General features: G+C 43.6%; 1 long non-coding RNA gene across 1 annotated transcript in view; it reads right to left on the bottom strand.

Moving 5' to 3' along the window:
* Positions 1-15,815, bottom strand: part of LOC138266215 (uncharacterized) — a 170,291-nt gene that overhangs the window by 20,371 nt on the left and 134,105 nt on the right. The window contains exon 2 of the long non-coding RNA XR_011199483.1: positions 4,133-4,194. This is a non-coding gene — a long non-coding RNA (uncharacterized lncRNA). The remainder of the gene's footprint in view (positions 1-4,132; positions 4,195-15,815) is intronic.

Below are 15,815 nucleotides of genomic sequence, written 5' to 3'. Positions count from 1 at the left end.
CTGTAAAACAATAATGTTGGACAATGGGTTATTGGTAAGGGCAGGTAAGTACCTACACTTAGCAATAGGCCACTAACCTCGACTTAGGTCCAGTTAGGTCTCAGTAAATTAAACCCAGCTTAACCCTTGGTAGCTTGGCAACGAGCGACAAGGCTTAACTTAGGAGACAGAGTGTAAAGCATTCAAATATCACAAAACAGTAATTAAATAAAACACAGGAAACAGTTTAAAAATCCAAAACCAATTTAGAAAATAGATTATATTTTTATCTTTAAAATGACACAAACCGAATAAAATCGGACAAGGGGAACCGGAGATATGAATTTTTAAAGAATTATTGTTTTTTAGCACCTAGAAACAAAAAGCGCCAATCTGGTCATCTGGTTGCACCTCAACCGGGGCAAAGTCAAAGTTTAAGGCTGACCGCGATGGAGCCCTGCTCGGCTACAGCTCACAGGAGGCCTCGGTCAAAAGTTTACCTTGGCACTTAGTCGTTTTTCTGAAGATTTTCTTCAGCGGGACGAATCTGCCAGTCCAATCCGACCTCCTGGAGCCCTTCTCCGGATACGCGTCGCGGGAATCCTCGGTGAAGATGTTTACCTTCGGACGTAGTCGTTTTTTCGAGGTGAAAATCCTTTGACCGTGGTAAACCTGGATCTTGATCCGACGTCCCTTGGGCCCTCCTCGGATTCGCTGGCTGGGAGGTCCCGGTCAACTTTTTACCTTCGGACTTAGTCTCTTTTTCAGAGATTTTCTTTACTGGGACAAACCTGCAAATCAGGCCGGGTAGCGGTTGAGGCAAGCCGGCTAGAGTTGCTGCAGCGGGTCGGTCCTTCTATGGAGCTTTTTTTCAAAAGTACTCCAAACTTCTCCAAACTTCTGGGGCTTCTCCCAGATATTCTTTTAAGGTTCTTTTGGGGTCCACAGCTCATCCCAAGGGTCCAGAAGCTCTGAGATGATCCTTGGGGGTGCGGACTACAACTCCCAGAACGCATCTGGCGCAAACTCCTTTTTGGCCACTGGACAGTGGTCAGCTGGTCGGTTTCTTCAGGAGTTGGTGCAGGGGACTCTGGTTAGCAATTTTTCACCTGTACCAAACAGGGAGTCCCTCCTTGAACCAGTTGAAGCCAGGCAAAGTCCTTCTTGTGGTGAAGCCCAAGTGTGCAGCTGGTGCACTCCTTCTGAGTGCAGGTTCCAGGTGCAGGCCAGGGGTTCAGCAGGGCAGTCCTTCTTCTTCTGTAGTTCTTCCTGGTAGGGAACTGAGGTGTGGGTGCAGGACTGCCAGTATTATCCTTGCTCCTGGGTGAAAAACAGGGGGTCCTGATTCTCCAATCAGGTGCAGGGTCCTTCCCCCTGTGATGACCACTTCCTGGGAAGTGTGTCAAAAATCAATCCCAGGAGGCAACATTCTTCAAAAATCCATCATGGCTGAATCTGATTTTTGGAGGTTGCATCTGGCTGAGCCCACCCACTGGTGTGGCTAAAAATCATAAACACACCCCTCTCCTGCCCTCTCCTAATCTAATCAAGGGGGCACCTAGTTGTCTGGGGTTGCAGGATGTGGGGGTGTTGCTAGGTTGCTCCAAATGCCCTTCGCTGCCTTTGAAAACCAGTTTGGCAGCCCTCCCCCTTCCTGCCTCACCATCTGCTGAGGGGAAATTTTCTCCCACAGGCACATCTCTTTGTGTGAAGCCAGGCTACTTCACACCTCATCAAGCAGCCTGGCCAGGCTGCCAGAGGCTGGCCAATCAGAGCACAGCAGCAAAAACAATGTAGGGCTGAAATTGGCAACTTTTCAGATAAAGTTTAAAACTCTTAACCTGAACAAGTTATATTAAATCCCACAACTGGAAGTTGTGGGATTTATCATAACAATTAATTTGACACCAAACTCTTGGTATCCATTACTTAAGGGAATTTTAAAAATTAAAATAAAGTCTCCCCATTCTAGCCTATGAAGGCCATTCACTACAATGAGGGAAAAACGAATTTGGCTGTTTTTACCTCATCAAGGCTTATAAAACTACTTTTATAAGGTCCCTGCTTTTAGTTACATGGCACCCATCCCTAGGGGCACATATGGCACACCTTAGGGGTAACTGATATGTAAAAATAAGGTAGTTTAAGACTTTGGAACTACTTTTAAATTCCAAAGTCGAATTTGCATATAACTTTAATTTAAAACCAGCCAGCAAGACAGGCCTGCCTTTAAAATGACACTGGGCACCTCAGCAGTGCACTATGCTGTGGTCCCTAAACCTACATGCCCTACCATATACTAGGGACTTATAGGTAGGTTAACTTAGCCAATTATAATTAGCCTAATTTGCATATTGATTTTACACAGAGCACAGGCCCTGGGACTGGTTAGCAGTACCCAGGGCACCATCAGAGTTAGGAAAACACCAGCAAAGAGTGGAAAATGGGGGCAAAAAGTTAGGGGGCCTCTGCAATCAGCCCGGTTTTCTCACAAATAAAAACACATTTAAAAAAAAAAAGGTTGGGAGGGATTTGAAATGGAATCATGCTGCCATAGCCTTAGAGTAGAAAAGCTTACTGCTGAGAAGGAGAAAGCAGCAGCATCCTTGCTTTGGAAGAACGAAAATTTGCTTCTGACGAGAGGAGGGTGAGATGTGGGAGACTCACAGGTAAACCTCTAAGAACGTGAACTAAGCAATATTAGTATTATGCCCACTGCTGAATGAAGAGCCAGCAGGTGGGACTGAATGTATGAGCAAATTAATGGGTTTCATCCTTTAATCATGTTTGCATCTGGGTAGATTGCGTAGGTAGAATTAAATGTCATCATTCACAGTCAACACAACGGCTAAGATTTTGCATTATGCAGTATTTCTAGCTAGTTACACAGTCAATCTGCCCATAGTATGTTTACATTTATCCAGGCCTAATATCTTCCTGCATTTATTTATGCACATAAAACATTAGGTAGATTTGCAAATTGGCTTTATCTTGCCCTGTGCTCTTTACTTCGGTCTATAATTGCACTCCCTCATTTTAAGCAATGTAAGATCAGGGTGGAATTAGGCAATGGCAATTTTTGTTCAAATTTTGCTGCAAGGCTAGAGCTGCCCCTCACTTTTGCGGCAGGATTAAATACTATTAAAATAAATACTTTGTGCCCACGAATCAATTATCCGACTGTGACCGTATTTGGACAGGCATGTCCTCTGCATAATATATGAACATGCACCCCTGCACTTTGTCACCCAATTGCAAGTAATTCCAGGTATCCTCATGTCAGAAAGGAGATCCTGGTGAGGGGGTGTGTGAAGAAGAGGAAGAAGATAGTTCATGGCATCTCCACTCTCCTGCAATTCCTCCGGTTGACTCACACCTTCTCTATTCACAGCCCATCATGGGCATGCCATCTGAGGGAGTACCTCTGGCAGACACATACTCACATCCACGGGAGAAGAATCTGCTCAACTTCTCACACATCACTTTTGACGGAGATAGTCCCTTTAACTCTGAACACGCTGAGCGTCACGCAGGAGACCTCGTAACCAATGAGGACTCAAGCTGGAAGATAAAGCAGTACATGAAGCGAGTCTTGAAGAGACGCTGACCGATGAGAGGAGAGAGGCAACAGCAAAGAGAAAGGAACGGTAGAAGATACCTTAGTATTGCCAAGGGAGAAAAGTTGTGAGGAGGCGGCTGTGGACGCCGTCATGCACAAATGGACGGAGACAGAGAAGAATGCTCAAGGACACCAACCAGGAACCATTACTGGGACGGAGGAAGCTGACGTGGGAGGCTGACTGAAGACTCTGGGTGAACCTACGAGCCGGCGGCAACGCGTCAGCTCCTGACACGCTCTTAGAGGAGCATGGCTTGCCCAGGTATGCACATATCTCCTGGGGAAGTTTGACATGGGGAATATGGGGGAAGGCAGTGGGCAGGAGGCTGAGGAAGGGAAATAACACAAGATTGGTGATTTGTGGTGGTGACTTTTTCCTTTCTAAGTCTAATCAGTGTAATGCTAGAAACCTTGTTTTGGGTGCACTAGGAACACATAAGAATTGCACCAACCCCTCCACCCAGCATTCTCCTGAGCACTATTAAAGTGGCTATAGTGTGCACAAACAAATAAATTAGAAAACGAAGCACTTACCAGTGGCATATTTGTTCTCTCCGATGCACATCCAGTCCCGGCGACCCTGGCTCCATCGAGACCTACAAGAAACGAAGAGGACACCCTATTACCACTTAGCGCTGTGCAATTAATGTATGAAAACATGCAATAAAAGGGAGGAAAATACATCAAAGACTAAGGGCCTCGTTACGAAACTGGGGGTCACTAGAACGCCAGGTTCGTGGGTGGTAGTTGGGCCGCCGCCAATGCGGCGGTCCAAGCGCCACATTTGAACCCTGGTAGTCAGGCTGCCAGCTCCACCAGAATCGGAGATCCTGGCGGTTTGGAGGTAGTGGCGGTCCTAATCCGCCAGGGCAGCGCTGCACTGGGGATTACGACCCCCTTCTCTGCTAGCGTTTCATGGCAGTACCACCCCTATGAAAATGCTGGCGGAGAAAGGGTGCAGAGGGCCCCCCAGGGGGGCCCTGCACTGCCCATGCACTTCGCATGGGCAGTGCAGGGGCCCCCCTGGCCAACACCATTGCAATGTTCACTGTCTGCAACGCAGACAGCGAACATTGCAAAGGTGCTGGTGCACCCTGCAGGCTACAGCATTGCCGTCAGCTCGATTACGAGCCGGAGACAATGCTGTAGCCCGTTTCCCGTTAGGTCAGCGGATAGAAACTTAGGTTTCCGCCTGCTGACATAGCAGGAAACGTATTAATTCTGGCGGGGAGGTCAATACGTAGGCAGTGGCTGGCTGATGGAGTTTTCCATCCGCTAAACTCAAAATCAGGCCCTAATTGTCATTTCATGAGATAAAACTATCAAATTACACCTAACCCTTCTTTTGGCCCAGCACACATGAAATCCTGTATGTGTGCTGAGGCCTATTCACGAAATTGACAATGAGACCCAGAGTCCTACTGTGAGCTCAAGGACATCAAAGTCCTACTCTGTGGTTGACACATAACATTGTCAGTGTCTCTGGGACATTTGTAGCATACAGTTTTCCAAAAACACTTTTAGGCCAGTCTTCTTTCCTGTACCAATTTAGAGCTTGATGAGTACTGGCCCACTTGTCCAGACCCTGCACTGACATACTTGGTTGTATGTTGAGTGCGTTGGGTGTCTGCTGCCTTGTAGCAGGACGCCATGTTAGTAAGTGAATGGATGCCATAGCCAGTGGGATCCATTTTGAATTGCCCCTGGCTTTACCATGGCAATAGGTTGGAGATTGCCCATTCAGTGGAAGACTATTGAATGCATCCTGAGATGGAGGATCTAGCTCTAGACAGTGTGGTGAGGAGGGATGGAGACAAAGCTGTCTTTGGAAGCTTGATGGGACCAAGTTAGCAGGGGATTGATGAGTGGGACTGGTATGCTCTGATGTGGGTCCTGTGCACACTGTGTCACATGAACCAAGCTGTACCTGGCTTATGAGTCCATAACTAGGGAGAAACCAGTCCTGGGTTGCTTGTGTTACGGTTCAGGGAGGATGCGGTTTGGCAAGACAAGCTGGACTGTTCCAGCTGGAACAGAGTCAAGACTAATTTGCTTATAGCTGGTTCCAAACTGAGGTGTCATGATGTGCAAAATAATGATGGATTGAGATGTAGCCAGAGTAATTATCCGTGGCTAAAATTAATTCAAGCATTCCATCTATCACCTTTTTATACACTTTAATTAGTCCCATGAGCATTATGATTCTTTTGAATGCTGAGAAATGGGGGGTGTCAGTAGATTCAGTTGTTTGGAGGGAGGGGCACATCTCTGCAAAGCCTGGGGCTTGCGTGTTCCTTCCAGTGAGACTGATTACAGCAAGGTTCACACACATATTGAGACCCACACTTTCCCACTTTGTTCTGGTGTCAAGCTGCTTCACCAACCAAGGACGAGAGTACTTGTATTTGAACAGCTGCTGTTACCCAGTTCTGGTATCACCTATAGCCAGGTTCCCAGAGGCAAGGGGGACATCACCTGCAGATTGCACATTTTGTTGGAGAACCTCAGGGCTTGCTTGAGACTTGGAAGCCTGCCTACCTACTAAGAAGGAAGGAAGCAAGCCTCTTGCTTTAATTAATATTAAGCCTCTACATGTGTCTCACTTTGAAGGTGAATCACATGTGGCTGAGATACTTTATCCCACCCGTTTGATTTCTAAACAGTTCTGGAGCTTGCTTCATACCCCATTTAAATGCATATTTGTCCCTGAGCACCCCAGGCACCAAGGAAGAAAATTCTTCAAGTATTACCTCCTCTCAACGAAATGTATCCTTTTAAAGGATGGTGGGCAGTCATCCTCAGTCAGGATGATATCATATGCACCCAATAATTGTGCCTAGAAAGAAATTCGTCATCAGCAACAGCAGTGATTTCCCCACAGCACTCGTTTTGGATGACGCCTTGGGAATACTCTTCCTAGCTTTGTATTGGATGACAAATGTCTTTCCCTTTCTTATTAGTTGGTACGGCTGGCTCACATGTGTAATAAGATTGATGAATTATAAAGGAGCGTTCTGCATCGGGCCACACATTGCAGATGCTCGAGGCACCAGAGATGAGCATCTGGTGCATTAATGTTAGATAGAGCCCTATAAAAGCACCGGATTAGCCCTGAAGTCTCCTGCTAAACTGGCTGCCCAAACAAAACATGCGTTGGCAGAGAAGGAAGAAGTGAAACGTTTTTACTTCTGATTGTAAAGAATAAAGGATTTTGGTGATACACAACTTAAATCAACCTGGACTTATTTAGGAGTGCTCGGAATCTTCTATCGGATGACTTGATCTTGTTCCAACAAAAGAGGAATTGGTGGGTTCACTTTTTTCTGAGCACTCAACACTGCAGCTGTGTGTGCATCCAAGCCATTGATCAATTCCATTGATAACCAAGTGTGTGCTCTTTTAGTCCCAGCCACCTCTCTTGACATCTTCTTAATCTCACTACTCCTTTAAACACGTTCTTATTATCGGTGGCCGAGAATTGTGACAACAGGATTCATAGGAATCTCTGTATGTTATTAAATGTGCACACGGTACAGATTTTAATGCTACTTGAAGATAACAGTTTTGACTTTTTATTGAAACATGGATAAACGAGGATTCCGATTCCATGGTAGCCTTTGCTATACCATCAGTCTACGTCATTTGCACTGTGAACGGGCAAAATAAGGCTCGAAGGAGGGTTGCTTTAATTTGTAAAGAGTCATTTGTTAGTTTCACCTTGCTGCTAACGCAGATCCAGGATATGGAACTACACCCCATGTTTCTACTATCTCAGTGGAAATTGAATCTTTAATGATATTGGGGGATCTGAATGTCTATTTCGACAAGGACCTGAGTGCAGGTACCCCTCAGTTTGTTAACAGATTGTTAACATCTGCTCAGCTTTGAAGATGACACCGCTGGTTCATCAACCTTCTCATAGTGCAGGTCATATACTGGACTATATTTATGATTACTGTGGAGACGCTAGAATGGGTTCTGTGGTCTAACAACAAGTTGATTTCTTTTCGCCTACATAAGGACCAGGTCTCTCCTTCTTGGCAACCACCCATTAGTACATATTATCGGGCTTGTTCCTCAGTATGCAAGGTGCTTGGTGTTAGTTACCCCCTTAAGGAAACTCTTGAGGTAGAAGAGTTGCACTCTGCTAGTCCTTTTTTGACCTTCCTCAGATAGGTTGTATATTGTGCTTCCAACTGTATTTTATACGGATTGATAATTTAGCTGATTGTTTGCTTAATGGCTGCCTTGTGAGAAGGTTTATACTTGATAATGAGCCTGAGTTGGTGATTGTGACAAGCCATCAATAAAAGTTATAGGCCTGGTTGGTTCATTGGGAATGTTTCATAGAACTGCTCTGTTTATTAGAAAGAGGTATGACAAAGACAATTGGCCTGAAATATGTATATATCTCATGTTAAGCTAATAGGATTTTAAGGGAGGCTTGTTGTTTCACAGTATTAAAGGCTGCAGATAAGTGTTGAGTTACATGAATTTTCATAGATTACTACAAAAGGCAAGAGGTCTGGCGTTGGTTACCTTTTGCAAAACCCTGGGGGTAGAAGATTTGTACTCTGAGATCCTTGTAAGGCTCTCATAGGAAGGGATGTATGTTGTTTTGTGAGTTATAATTTTTAACATATTTGTAGTTTTATAACTGTATTTTTGATGGTTACCTTGTACCTTGTAGAAAAAGGTTATGTTCAGTATAGTAAGCTTAAGTGGGTGGTAATGATGAGCCAGTGTTTAAAGCAGGCCTTGAAAAATCCTAAAAATGTTACAAGACCTGCTGGTCTAATGACTTGTTAAATCATGTCGACCTATCTGTAATGTACTTGGCCTGTAAACTGGTCTCACATTGTGTGGTCCTAGGCAAATATTTTATTTTCCAGAGCCATCTTTTTCTTCACTATCACATGTGAGAGCATTTCCAAATATAAGAGTTCAGCATTTCTGCTGCACGAAAAACTCTTTTGTTTGATTTCACAGATTAAACCTTTTCCCCATGTAAAATAATAACCTAGCCTGCATATAGGGTACACATGACCTTTGTCTTGCCTTTTAGGTCACTAACAGCTTAGTCATCAGGGCGGGGGCAAGAATGTTTCTCAATTCATGTTTAAAAACAGACTTGTAATAAATATAATATTAAAACATGTTATGATTGTGCACTGTCGTTTACAAAAAGCACATTTTATCATTAAAACTGCTGCACATTTCCCCCTAATATGCAGTGTTACTGATAAAACTATATAGCATATAGAGCGAAAATCGGTGGGAATTGAGTTTTTGCAAACATATTTATCATTTGCACACCCCCAAGTAAAGTATTTGGATTTGTTTTCATCCTATTAAAATCTTTATTTTCATTACAAAATATGTGCTTTCATAAGAACTGAAATATATTTTGAAATGTTTGTGCAGTTTGTTTTCAAGCTATTTAAAAGTTGTATTGAAATCATACCTGACATCCTACAGCCTTTCATTTCACACTCTTTGTATAGCACGAATGTCAAACAGCTCACTTTACAAAATCCTCTAACTTTGCTATTAAGGAAAGAAAAGTAAACACCAACCTCCAGAATAAAATAGGCAGCAAATTCTTGGAAGACATAAGATTACATTTGCTTTCTGTCTCTGAACACAGAGCAAATAGACAAAACAAAAACAAGATTTAAAGGCATCTTTATTGAGCATTCACTTTTTGAGTGAACAGAACACCAGATCTTTGTCAGCTTGCCAGAAAGGGACAATTGGCCCTAAAAATAGCTTGCCCTGATAAAATCTGACTCGCCATAGTGAGTGGGCAATATTTCTACAGGTCTTAAACAGTAATATCCTGATGGGTCCATTAGGAAAGCTTATTGTAGGTGCCATAGATCTGATCTGTTTATCATGAGAAATTATAACAAAGGCAGTAGGACCGGCTTTTTTACTGTGAATATCAGATGTTAAAGCCAATTGCCCTTTAAGGGTGGATTGATATGACATTTCGTTAATGCCTGTAAACGGGGCAAACAGGAATTCTGTTAAGTGGAATCCCAGTGCTCAATACAGTAAGCACAAATTTTGCTGTTGGTTAGAAAATATGCACTGTGATGGCCCATGCTAGACCATACTTGAGGGATCTGGTAGTCGTACTTAGTCTGCCAGGCCCTTGTAATATTTTTTATTTTTTATTTTAAAATCTGCTTAGCTATACAATTATTGGGTCAGTGCTCTTCTTTCTGTTCGTGTCATTCAAGTGTCTGTTCAAATGTTGTGCTTTGCCCCATAACAGCATACTGCTTGCGGCAATGTGTAACCCATTGCTACCACTGGCTGTATCAGACCTGCCAACTCACAGGGTGCCGCTGTGTGACTCACAAAATTGGCTCCCTTCACACGGTGAAGAGCCGATATCACACAGTGGCAAGGAAAATAAGCTGAAAAACACTGCAAACAGTGGATTTTCAGCTTTTTTTCCGAGGCTTTGAACTGCCAACTTCCATTAAGGGGCGTGAAAACATCACAAGACATCGTCATCCGCCTCAGCAAGCTTTTTTTTTGGAGTGGTGGGGGTTGGAGGTGAAGCAGGGGCAATAGTGCCTCTTATGTACTTCTTGGCACAAGGCCTCAGGACCCTCCAAGGCCCCACTCCATTCTCACATGGTGCAATTTCTGTTGCAGTTGGCAGGTCTGCTGTACTGTCCTGTGCTTGATCATTTGTGCACATCCACCTGAAAATGAGTATGCTTTAGAATCTGAACCGGTGGCCAATTATTACAATTTTAAATTTTTCAGGTCTGCTTTTATTACCTTCCTTCTTTTTATTTTTTTAGAGCGTCTTCCAGCGACCCAGCCAGCCTTACTCAGCAGTTGACTTGCTGTTCATTTCTTGTGAAGTCTGCTGCACCCTGTGTGGCTACAATTTCTAAAGTGAGCAGCCATATTGGAATGATACCGTCCATGCTGTAATTTACAGTTGTAAGATAGCTACCAGGTTTAGGAGCATTATGTTGCACACCGTTGATCAGCACAACAGTAATACATTTTATGATAGGACCGGAGGCTCCTATTATGCGTTTCTTTTCTTACTTTAATCAACAGCAGCAGTCAAAAAACAAACTACAGTTCCCATGAGGCTAAGGTAAAAGGGAACAAAAACATGGACACAACATATGAACCAATAAGCATGCAAATAGGGCATTATGACATCACTTGACTGCGAACAGCCCTCTTTTCTTGCTGCTCGCAGTCAAGTTAAGTACATTCAATATTTTCTCTGTTTATTACAGGTGATATTGTATTTTTTTTCTTGCTCCATATTTGCTTAATGTTGATAATTTATTCGCATTATAGTGCTTTTGTTCCCTATCCTTCTCGTGTAGTCGGCATGTTGCTGCACGTCCCTTTTCAGAGCGCTGTGCTCACGCTCGTTAACTTTCAACTGTTTTTCAACGTCTCCTCGACTACATTTTCGCCGCGTCTGAGGAAACGTTCTTTCTCCTGCATCGCGCTCAAATCACAAACGCAATTTTTTGCGTTTATTTTTGCATCTATATTCTACTGCTTGCTTTGGTCAGCAGTTTTATAAACTATACGCCTCCCGGCAAGCACTTTTTATGCTCACTTCCTACCTGGTCACACGTCAACCTCCTTCTGTCTGCCTCAGCTTCCTGGATTTCATTTTGGTAACGCCCATAGGAGGAGTTTTTGTTCCTTTCCCCTCCTCTAACATATTTAACCCCTTTTTTGCTGGTTTATTTCTACTTTCCTGTCTACAGTGTCATAGACCCTTTCATTTTTTTAAATGGATAGTTCTCCTTCAGGGCAGGATGCCCCAGATTACATTAATTCTATCAGGCAGGAAATTAATGATTTTATTAAGTCCTCTGTGCAGCAAGTTGTATCTTGTTCCATTCTAAAACTATCAAAAAATCTGGAGTTATCCTTTGCTAACATAATTTCAAAATCTATTTCGGCCCAGTCTGCGGGGGAATGCAGTTAGCACCTTTATCCCATTAAGCACTCTAAAAAATCTCAGAAAGTGGCGCTAAAGACAAGTGAGGTTTCCTCACACATGGCAGAGGACACGGTTCCTCGCAAGGCTCCCTCCAAGGAGTATAAAAATTCGGACAATGTGCAATCATCGTTAAAGCACAAATATAAATCCAAAAATACCTTACCCCCTATAATTATTTCTTCCATCCCTGATACTGATATGCCTGATTTGCATTCTGATATCAATATATCTTACAAGGACGACACTTGTTCTTTATCCTCTCCTCCTTCAAAAATAACCTAGGCTATCCTCCCTTGATAATTCCAAACCCATTGCTCTAATGGACTCTGAGGGTTTTCCAATGTTTGACCCTGGCCACATTCTCCATCCCAATTCTACAGAGTGGGTCCCTACAGACCATGTGGCTGAATATGTCTCTGCCAAACTTACTTGCCCTCTAGACAAACAAAACAGGGCCAAGCTCAAGTCCGAATGCCCTCGTCCTTCCCTTCCCCACAAATCCTCCATCACTCTGGCTATTGAACAACCTCTTTTGACATTTTTTACCAAACTTGGTAAGGATCCGCATAAAGGAGTAGACAAGGCATGGTCATCTTGCCAAGACAAGTTGTTGGACATACTCGGCCCTCTTTCGCGCATTTTTGATATTACCGAAGCAGCCAGAATTGACGGTTCCTTCATTGATCCAGAGGAGCTACCTTATGGGTTCAGCGCACTTTTTGTCTTCTCTGCAATGTAAACTCTGCGCTTACACATGAAAGGAGAAAAGGTCTTTTATTAAAACTTGATCCTAAATTGGTAAATTTAGTGACTGTTGAACCGCATATAAAATCTGAAGGTTTACTCTTTGGAGAATCATTCATAAAAAAACTAAGCAAATATGTGGCAACGTTCACTTCTTTGGACAAGGCACAACAATCCTTGAAGAAGATGTTTTCACAATGTGTTTTTGGCAGGGCTGGCAGAGGAAGGAACCGCTTTGCCAGCCGGGCATATGCCAACCAAGGTTCCAGAGGTTACCACAATGCATCCTACCAAGAATACCCACAGCGGGGCAGAGGTTTCCGTTCCAGAGGGTACAGAAATTCCAGAGCCTCTATTCAATCAGGTAAGCCTTTCCTTTGGTTCTATTCCTATAGGACGGCACCTTCGTTATTTTCTTCCGAAATGGTCAGAAATCACGACGGACCCTTGGGTTCTAAATACTGTCCAAGGTTATTCTATTGAACTTTATTCAATCCCTGTTCAAACACAGTTGCCTCTTCTTCCACGGTTTTCCACAGAAATGTCAGACCTTATTTCTGCAGGAGTACAATCCCTCATTCAAAAACAGGCCATATCTCTTACCCTTCCCGATCCGTCAGGTTTTACCAGCTACATCTTCTTAGTTCAAAAGAAAAACATGAAGATGTGGCCTGTAATAAATCTCAAGTTCTTCAATCATTTTGTGGTTTACCAACACTTCAAAATGGAAACCATCATTCACCTCAGAGATACGCTCCTCCAAAATAATTGGATGGTTCAATTAGATCTTCAAGATGCATATTTAGTAGTTCCAATTCATCCAGATTTCAGAAAGTTTCTTCAATTTCAGTGGTTAGACCAACACTTTAATTTTACCTCTCTACCCTTCGGTCTATCTTCCGCCCCTTATTGCTTCACCAAGCTCATGAGACCGGTGGTAACTTTTCTCAGAGCTCAAGGTGTGAGACTCATCATCTACTTGGATGACATTCTCATAATGAGCCAATCTCCTCAGTCTCTTTTGTCCCACTTATCTCTCACATGCTCCCTTCTGTCAGACCTAGGGTGTATCATCAACAGAGATAAGTCACTTCTCTCCCCAACCCAAGTTATAGAATTCTTAGGCTTCCAAATAAAATTCTCTTTCGGCCATTCTCCTCCTTCCTTTGGCAAAATCAAATCCATAAAATCAGAGATTCTACAGATTTTAGGTGGTTCTCTAATTTCGCTAAGATCACTGGCTCGAATAGTAGGTCTTCTTTCCTCCTCTATTCAAGTCATTTTCCAGGTCCCCTTCATTATCAGGCTCTCCAGAGACTGAAAATTTGTCACTTAAGAAGAGGCCTTTCATACTCAGACATTATTCCTCTAGCTCTAGATTCACGCACAGAACTTCAATGGTGGATAGACCATTTAGACGCTTGGAACGGAAGAACTATCTTTGCATCAGTCCCAGATCTAGTGTTAGAATCCGAAGCAAGTCGTTCAGGCTGGGGGGCCTGATGTGGGCCAATTGCGACTGGAGGTACATGGTCTTTAGAGGAGTCCAAATTGCATATCAACTGTTTATAGATGCTTGCCGGCTCCTTTGCAATCAGAAGCCTTGCAAAAAACAAAGTTTGTTGTGCTATTCTTCTCAGAATGGACATTTCGGCAGTTCGATATATAAATCACCTCAGGGGCACGAAATCCAAATCTTTGGCAGAACTAGCCAAGGTCTTTTGGGAATTTTGCCTTTCAAACCATATTTCGGTTCATGCCGAGTACCTTCCAGGAACTCTCAATTCAGTAGCGGACTGGCATTCGTGTCACCTTCAGGACTTGAGCGATTGGAAACTCCATGCCTCAATTATTCAAAAAATTCAGAACAAATGGGGTCCTTTAGTTATCGATCTGTTTGCTTCCCGTCTCAACACTCAGCTTCCTCAGTTCTTCAGTTGGCGTCCGGATCCGTTAGCCTTAGCATCCGATGCCTTCTTACAGGATTGGTCAATCTCCCTGAATTACGCCTTCCCTCCTTTTCTCATGATCAGCAGGGTGCTCGCTCAGCTCAGACAAGCCTCCTTAGTGCTCATAGCTCAATTTTGGCAATCCCAAATTTGGTTCCCAACTCTTTTGGAACTCTCAATAGACTTTCCTTTCCTTCTTCCTTAGTTCCCGAATCTTTTGTTAGACCCACTGCATCGTCCTCATCCTCTCATCTTGGACAATTTTCTCACCCTTTCAGCATGGAAAATCTCGGGAATCCTCAATCTCTCCCTTGCATTTTGTCTGAAGTTTCCCAATACATATCACAATCCTGGGCTCCAGGCACCAAGAAAGCTTACAAATCAGCCTGGTCTTTATGGCACAGCTGGTGTTTGGGAAAACACATTGATTCCTTTTCAGCAGATGTGATTTTAATTGCTATTTTTTTAGCTGCAGAAGCTAGTAAAGGTAAAGCTTTTCGTACCATCAACTTATATAGATCAGCTATTTCCTCCAGTCATACCTACGTGAATGGAAAACCAGTTGGAGAACACCCTCTTGTTTGACGTCTTTGAAAGGGAGTAAAATTTTCTAATCCCCCTATGCCCAAATATAGACAATTATGGAACGTTAACATTGTTTGAAAATGTCTTCTGTCATGGCCTGATAATATCATGCTTACTTTAAAAATGTTATCTGCTAAGTTAACAATGCTATTATGTCTTGTTTCTATCAAACGACTTTCTGATGTCAAAGCTTTAGACATTTCTAATCGTCAATTTACTCATACTGGAGATTTGTTTACGGTGGTTCGTCGAACCAAAACCAATTTATCTTCAGTTTTGTATCCTTATTTTCCAGATCATCCCAAACTATGGGGGTCATTCTGACCTCGGCGGTAAAAGGCCCTTACCGCCGGTCAGAAGACCGCCATAACACCGCCGCGGCCGCGGTTAACCGCCACGGTCATTCTGACCCACAACGGCCAAACCTCCAAAAATCCGTCCTCCACTGCAGCCCGCCACATCAGCGGGCAGCGAGAAACTGGAGATGACCAAACCTCCACCGTCACGCCAACAGAAATACGCCCATGCCATTACGACCCACGAATCCACACGGCGGTCATTCAAACGCGGTATTACATTGGCGCTACACACCGCCGCGGTCAGAATACACACACAGCACCAAAACACAGCCACATTGGACAATTTGAAATACACACACCTGATACACATACACACACCACTCCCACACAATCAACCAACTATAAAACACACACCCACATCACCCACAAACCCCTGCGACCATAATTACTGAGAGAAGGAGAGAGAGACACAGCAGACAATCCATAGCAAGACACACTGAGGCACACTACACCATCACACACACCACATAGTAGCACAAAGCACCACTCACCAACATACTTATCATCACATACACCACCCCACACCTCACCCACACCACCCCATGGCACCCCAAAGGCACCCACGCTTTTCGGAC

This window comes from Pleurodeles waltl, chromosome 11 (assembly GCF_031143425.1).
Source record: "Pleurodeles waltl isolate 20211129_DDA chromosome 11, aPleWal1.hap1.20221129, whole genome shotgun sequence".
Classification (NCBI taxonomy): Eukaryota; Metazoa; Chordata; class Amphibia; order Caudata; family Salamandridae; genus Pleurodeles; species Pleurodeles waltl.
Note: the sequence above shows the minus strand (reverse complement) of the source record. Positions and strands in the feature narration are given on the sequence as shown.